Source organism: Hibiscus syriacus, unplaced genomic scaffold (assembly GCF_006381635.1).
Source record: "Hibiscus syriacus cultivar Baekdansim isolate YM2019G1 unplaced genomic scaffold, ASM638163v2 tig00110057_pilon, whole genome shotgun sequence".
NCBI lineage: Eukaryota > Viridiplantae > Streptophyta > Magnoliopsida > Malvales > Malvaceae > Hibiscus > Hibiscus syriacus.
This window is the reverse complement of record NW_024062581.1, coordinates 1,601,039-1,608,785: the sequence shown is the minus strand read 5'-3', so window position 1 is coordinate 1,608,785 and position 7,747 is coordinate 1,601,039.

Below are 7,747 nucleotides of genomic sequence, written 5' to 3'. Positions count from 1 at the left end.
TTTAAGTTTGAATATTAAAAGGTATATATATCTTTTGAATTTAATGTTGAGTGATTTGTTGCATGTGCCTTCAATAACTAAGAAGTTGGTGTCGCTTTACAAGCTTGTTAGGGATAATAAAGTGTTTTTGGAGTTCTATGCTGATCATTGTGTGGTTCGAGATAAAATGTAACACCTCAACCTATACCCGACCCAGATATGAGTTTAAAGTGTCACATTGACTTTTTAAAACAATATTCTCAATAAAATAATATAACATTTGGACTTATATAACTAAAATACAATAATATACATAGGTTTATACAAAATTCATCAAAATGCTCAGAGCATACACAACTTAACAATTTAATTACATGCCAACATTCATTTACATAACAAAATGACCTACTGATTAAGTTGTTTCTGATCTGATAGTTGCAGGAGTAATGCTATCTAACTGCTTAATCTATCTCGTCTACTTTCTTGGATCCTACGTGTGAAACACTCACACGCTAAGTCATCGACTTAGTGAGGCAATATAATGATAACAAGGAAATATAATGAAAATGACATAATGAGATAAAATATAATGAAATCATGTACTTAGTCAATGCAATATATATCTCCATATTCCTTACCCAGAAGTATATTAAATTAATACTCATGAATTCCTATTAATAAGTTTATTGGCCCATGATACCATAGTGATAACCTAAGGTATGTGAGTACTGTGAGGTTGTGCACTATGCTGTCACCACAACTTGTATAAATGCACCAAAGTGCCACGTAAAATTGCACCGAAGTGACGCGTAGAATTGCACCGTAGTGCCATATAAGATGTCCCGAAGGACCACGTAGAAAATTCCTTAAGAATCATATACATATGCTAAGGACCAAATATGTGTCTCAAAAGACCTCATACATGTTCCAAAGAATACATATATGTCCCGTAGGACCGCGTAGACCCTCTACTCTTGGCATGCCAACTATACCTATAGTTCTCATCTACATAACATGGGCTTTTCTCAACTTGCATAGCATATCACATAGACATGTCAATTCCTTACCTTCATCACATAGCTCATATAACTTTGCATACATATTCATTTAAAACATACTACACAATGCACATAGTATGAATTCCTATTATGTTTCATAATATGAGATGAATCATGCATCAACGTATTGAATCTAGTCTTATCACAAGTCTAGAACTGGATACACTACGATAATCATGTTATGCATATGCACTCACCTATATTTCTTTGCCTTTCCCTCGATCGATCTTACTGGGCAATTGTTCCGGAACTTGTTTAGGCTCTGAATCTATATAAATATAATTTTCAAAATGATTATCAGATGCCTAAACCTTGCAATTTACTTATAATAACTTAAACAAATTTAATGAATCAATATTCTATTTTTCCTTTATGGGGGCATTGATACACCCCTTGAGGTATCGGTACCCTTACTGCATTCTGTTAGTTTTTCATTCAAGAGGGTATCAGCACCTAACTGGGGTATCGGTACCCTCATTACATTATGTGATTCTTTTCGTTTGAGAGGGTATCGATACTTATTGAATGGGTATCGATACTTTTTGAATGGGTACCGATACCACTAGCTCAGAAATCACATTTTTGTGCACGAAAATTTTTCATTTGCAACTCAACACTTCCTATTTCCTTCCTTCATATATTCTTAGTTCATCTACATGTTATTAAAACTCATTTCTACTCAATAATATCTTCTTTAACCTCCAAATCGCATCCTTTATATGTAATTCAAGAATTACACTTACTTTGCAACATGTTCGAAATTTAATTCTAGCATCCCATACTTCTTAATTAGCTTGATAACAAGTCAAATCCAACTTCCAATTCTTATTATGAACGCTAATCCAAGATTTCATTCAATAACTCCTAATCTTTAATCTCCCCTAACTTCATCATCCTTTGATTTTAAGACAACATAAGCTTTCCTTAAGCTTAATTATCATCTAATGATCAATAAACAACTTTAAATTCATCAAGAATTTAATCAACAAGAAAACTCACCTTTAGCTTGGCTTCACGGTGGAGAAGAAGAACGAGGAAGAAGAGAAATCTGGAAACTTTGGTTTTCCCCAACAGCTTTCCACGTGGGTATAAAAATATCCTCAACTAATATTTAATTGTTTCCCTTGTTAAAAGACTCATTTTCCCTTTTAGTTCCTCATTCTTTGCTAATTGATCATACACAAAACATTTCAATCAACTCCTTGGACTTTCAATTTATCCAATTTGGTCACTAAATTTTTAAATCTCGCAATTTAATCACTAACCCGGTATGTAGGATGTTACAAATCTCCCCCTTAAGAAAATTCGTCCTCGAATTTTTATTGCACGAACAGATGGGGGTATTGAAGTCACATATCCTTTTCACGTTCCCACGTTGCCTCCTCTACTTTGTGATTTCTCCAAAGAACTTTGACTAACGGAACCATTTCATTTCTCAATTGCTTAACTTCGTAAGCCAATATTTGTATTGGTTCCTCTTCATAGGTCAAATCAGGTTGAACTTCTACTTGTTCTGGTGCAACGATGTGAGAGGGGTCGGATCTATATCTTCGCAACATGGACACATGGAAGACGTTATGGATTTTCTCCATTTTCAGTGGCAAAGATAATTGATATACCACTGGTCCTATTCTCTTAACAACTTCATATGGCCCGATGAATCTAGGACTTAACTTTCATTTCCGACCAAATCGTAATACTTTCTTCTATGGAGATACCTTTAGAAACACTTTATCTCCAACTTCAAATTCAATCTCTTTTCTTTTAAGGTCAGAATAAGACTTTTTCCGATCAAATGCCACTTTAAGATTATGTTGAATTTCCTGAACTTTCTCTTCCACATCTTGAATCAAATCCGGACTAAGCATGCTTCGATATTTGAGCTCATACCAGTTTAATGGCGTACGTCATTTCCTCCCATATAACGCCACATAGGGTACCATCTTAATACTGGACTGATAGCTATTGTTGTAAGCGAACTCTGCCAGTGGTAAATATTTCTCCCTCGACCCTTTGAACTCCATGACACATGCTCTCAACATATCTTCCAATATTTGAATAGTCCTCTATGAATGTTCGTCCGTCTGGGGGTGAAAGGTTATGCTAAAATTTAAACGAGTCCCCAACACTCCATGCAATGATTTCCAGAATCTTGAAGTGAATCGAGGGTCTCGATCAGAAACTATAGAAATAAACACTCTATGCAATCTAATAATTTCTCTAATATACAGTTCCACATACTTTTCCATAGAGAAATCAGTTCTGATGGTAAGGAAATGTGCTGACTTGGTCAATCGATCAACAATTACCTAAATTGAATCTCTTTTGTTCGGAGTCAAGGGTAACCCTGAAACAAAATCCATTTTCATCTTTTCCCATTTCCATTGAGGAATGAAAAGCGGTTGCAATAATCCTGACGGGACTTGATGTTTATCTTTAACCTGTTGACATGTTAAGCACTTAGACACAGATTCAATAATGCTTCGTTTCATCTCTGTCCACCAATACCGATCCTTTAAATCCATATACATCTTGGTTCCACCCGGGTGCATCGTCAATGGACTGTAATGAGCCTCTGTCATTAAATCTTTCTTCAACTCTTCATCGTCAGGTATCACAATTCTTTCTTTATAATACAATTTCCCATCTGATTTAACCTCAAAATCTTTAATCTCTTTATTCTTTACTTGCTCCATTCTTTTCAAACATATTTCATCTTTACTTTGTAATTCTTCTATTCAATCTAACCATGCTGGTTTAAGTTTTAACTCTGTACATAGACTACCGTCTCCAGTCAAAGATAACCTTGCATCCATAGCTCGTAAGGCTGCAAACGTCTTTCTACTCAAAGCATATGCTTCCACATTAGCCTTTCCTGGATGGTAGTCAATTATTACATCATAATCTCTCAAAAACTCAACCCATCTCCTTTGCCTCAAATTAAGCTCTTTTTGAGTCATCAATTACTTCAAGCTTTTATGGTCCGTATACAAATAACATCGTTCTCTATACAGATAGTGACGCCAAATCTTAAGAGCGAATACCACTGCAGCCATTTCTAAATCATGGGTGGGATAATTCTTTTCATATGGTTTCAACTGTCTCGATGCATACGCTACCACCTTTCCTTCTTGCATTAATACACACCCCAACCCATTGTGGGATGTGTCAGTGAATACGACAAAATTCTTGCCAGATTTCGGTTGAACCAATACAAGAGCTTCTGTCAAAATTCCCTTTAAAGCTTCAAAACTTTCTTGACATTCAGAAGTCCAAACAAACAATATGTTCTTTCTCATCAGCTTCGTTAAAGGCAACACTATCATAAAAAATTATTAACGAATCTTCGATAATAACCGGCAAGTCCAAGGAAACTTTGAACTTCCGATATATTCTTTGGAACCTCCCAATCCATAATAACTTTTATCTTTTGAGGGTCCACTCGAATCCCTTCTGCAAAAATCACATGCCCGAGAAAAATCACTTCGTTAAGCCAAAACTCACATTTGGAAAATTTGACATAAAACTTCTTATCTCTGAGAATTTGCAAGACTATCCTCAAATGTGCGCAATGCTCTTCAAGGGATTTCGAGTACACCAATATTTCATCAATAAAGACAACCAAAAACTGGTCTAAATAGGGTTGAAAAATCATGTTCATGAGATCCATGAAAGCAGCAGGTGCATTCGTTACTCCAAATGGCATTACGATGAATTCATAGTGGCCATAAGAATACTGAAGCTCCCTTTAACTGATCAAACAAATCGTTAATGCGCGGGAGGGGATACTTATTCTTGATGGTTACCTTATTAAGCTGCCAAAAATCAATGCAGAGACGCATTGACCCATCATTCTTCTTAACAACTAACATTGGAGCTCCCCAAGGTGACACACTTGGTCGAATAAATCCCTTCTCTAACAACTCTTGCAATTGATTCTTAAACTCTTGCAATTCTTTTGGAGCCATCCGATAAGGTGCCATTACAATCGGAGTTGTTCTCGGCATTACTTTGATTTCAAATTCTACTTCTCTATCTGGAGGTAATCCTGGCAATTTAGCCGGGAAATTATCAGGGAACTCTCGAACTATTGGAATTTCATCTAACCCTTTATCTTTAGCTCTTGTATCTATCACATTTACAAGAAAACCTTAACATCCTTGTAGCAACAACTTCTTGGCAGACATCACTGATATTACATTTGCTAAAGGGTTAAACATTTCACTGAACATATTCACTTTTATTCCTTTTTGACTCTTCAGGGTTACCTTTTTCAATCTACAATCGACATTCCCATAATAATAAAATAGCCAATCCATTCCCATAATCATTTCAAACTCGTCAAAGGGTAGCTCTATCAGATTAGCAGGGAATTCAATTCCCTGAATCTTTATGGGATACCCCTTACAGACCTTGTTCACCCGAGCATTATACCCTAAAGGATTAGTTACTATCACCTCATTACTCATAGCTTCTAATGGAATCCTTAATTCCTTTACTAATTTACTGGTAATATAAGAATAATTAGAACCCGAATCAATCAGTACCAATACTAATTTATCATAGAGTTGAAAAGTACATGCTATAATATCGGGATCATCACAGTCTTCATTTGTCTTTAAATTGTATACCCTTGCGGTTGATTGAACTTAAGGTTATGTAGAGGATTCAGACTGGTTCCTTCCTCTGCCTCTTCCTCGTCCTCTCTGTGAGGCATAACCAACTCTCTCAGATGGTGCAGGCTCACCAACCATTAACGGACAATCCCAGATAAAATGTACGACATCTCCACATCGGAAACAAGTCCCATAAGCCATACGACATGCCCCAAAATGGTTCTTCCCACAATACTGACACTGTCTCGCTTGGCCCTGATTGGATCTCCTAGCACCATATCCCACTGATTGTGTCTGTCTAGGTCTCGCCTGACTTGCTCCTCTAGCAGAGGATGTAACTGATTCTGATCTAACTTGTGATCAAAATCTTGAATCTTTTCCTCTTTTTGGTGGTGCTGAGCTGGAAGAAGCACCCGTCCTCTTTGATGTTTAAACTCTTGAGTCCCTGAATCTCTCATTCTGAGCTATTTCAAGAGTTTTTGCATGATTAATCATCTTCTGGAATGAGGACAAGTTTAATACTATCAGCATTTCCTTAAGCCTAGGGCGCAATCCCTCCAAAAACCATTCACAAGCATCTTTTTCAGTAGGCACAAGCTCAAATGCAAACCGACTCAGCTTGTTGAACTCGCATTCATACTCATATACAGAACGGTTCATCTGTTTCAAGTTCATAAACTCCTGCTTCATTTACCGAATAAACTGATCTCCAATATACTTGTTTTTAAATTCTTATAAGAACAAAGACCAAGTCAACTAGTCACTTGATATCCTCATGGTGACATTCGTCCACCATATCCTCGCTTGGCCCTTTAGTAAATAGACATATCAATCTAACTTCTCCACTTCAGAGCAGTGGAAACCATTTAACATGATTTTCAAATCATTTAACCAGAGATCTGCACAACCAAAGCTTCCTCGGCTTCTCCCTTAAATTCGGGAGCTCCTAAACCTCTAAACTCTTTTGCTACATTTATTCTCTGAGTTTGTGGGGCAGGAGGTTGAAGATGCGTCAGAATAGCGTCTAATGTTTTGAAGAACATATCTTGGTCTTGTACAGGCACTCCCTGAGATGTCTGTCCTTAACCTTGCCTGGCCATGGCAGGTGATTTACTGCTTTTATCAGGCCTATCATCTCCCGTTTCACTCGGGAGCTACTATGTCTGGACATCTAATAAGAATACACATATCGTTCTATTAGTAAAACAACATACTCATACTATACCAAATCAGAAGTTCTCACTATATGTTGGCATGTATTCAATTTAAAGACTCTATAGACTCTGGTTTATGCCTAGAATCGGCTAAACCATAGTTCTGATACCATTAAATGTAACACTCCAACCCGTACCCGACCCGGATACGAGTTGGAGGTATCACATTAACTTTTTAAAATAATATTCTTAATAAAATAATATAACATTTGGACTTATATAACTAAAATACAATAATATACATAAGTTTATACAAAATTCATCAAAATGCTCAGAGCATACACAACTTAATAGTTTAATTACATGCCAACATTCATTTACATAACAAAATGACCTACTGATTAAGTTACTTCTGATCTGATAGTTGCAGGAGTAATGCTATCCAGCTGCTTAATCTGTCTCGTCTACTTTCTCGGATCCTATATGTGAAACACTCACACGCTAAGTCATCGACTTAGTGAAGCAATAAAGATAACAAGGAAATATAATGAAAATGCCATAATGAGATAAAATATAATGAAATCATGTACTTAGTCAATGCAGTATATATCTCCATATTCCTTACCTAGAAGCATATTAAATCAATACTCATGAATTCCTATTAATAAGTTTATTGGCCCATGATACCATACTGAGAACCTAAGGTATGTGAGTACTGTGAGGTTATGCACTATGCTGTCACCACAACTCGTATAAATGCACCGAAGTGCCACATAGAATTGTATCGAAGTGCCACGTAGAATTGCACCATAGTGCTATATAAGATGTCCCGAAAGACCACGTAGAAAATTCCTTAAAAATCATATACATATGCTAAGTACCAAATATGTGTCTCAAAAGACATCATACATGTTCCAAAGAATACATATATCTTCCGAAG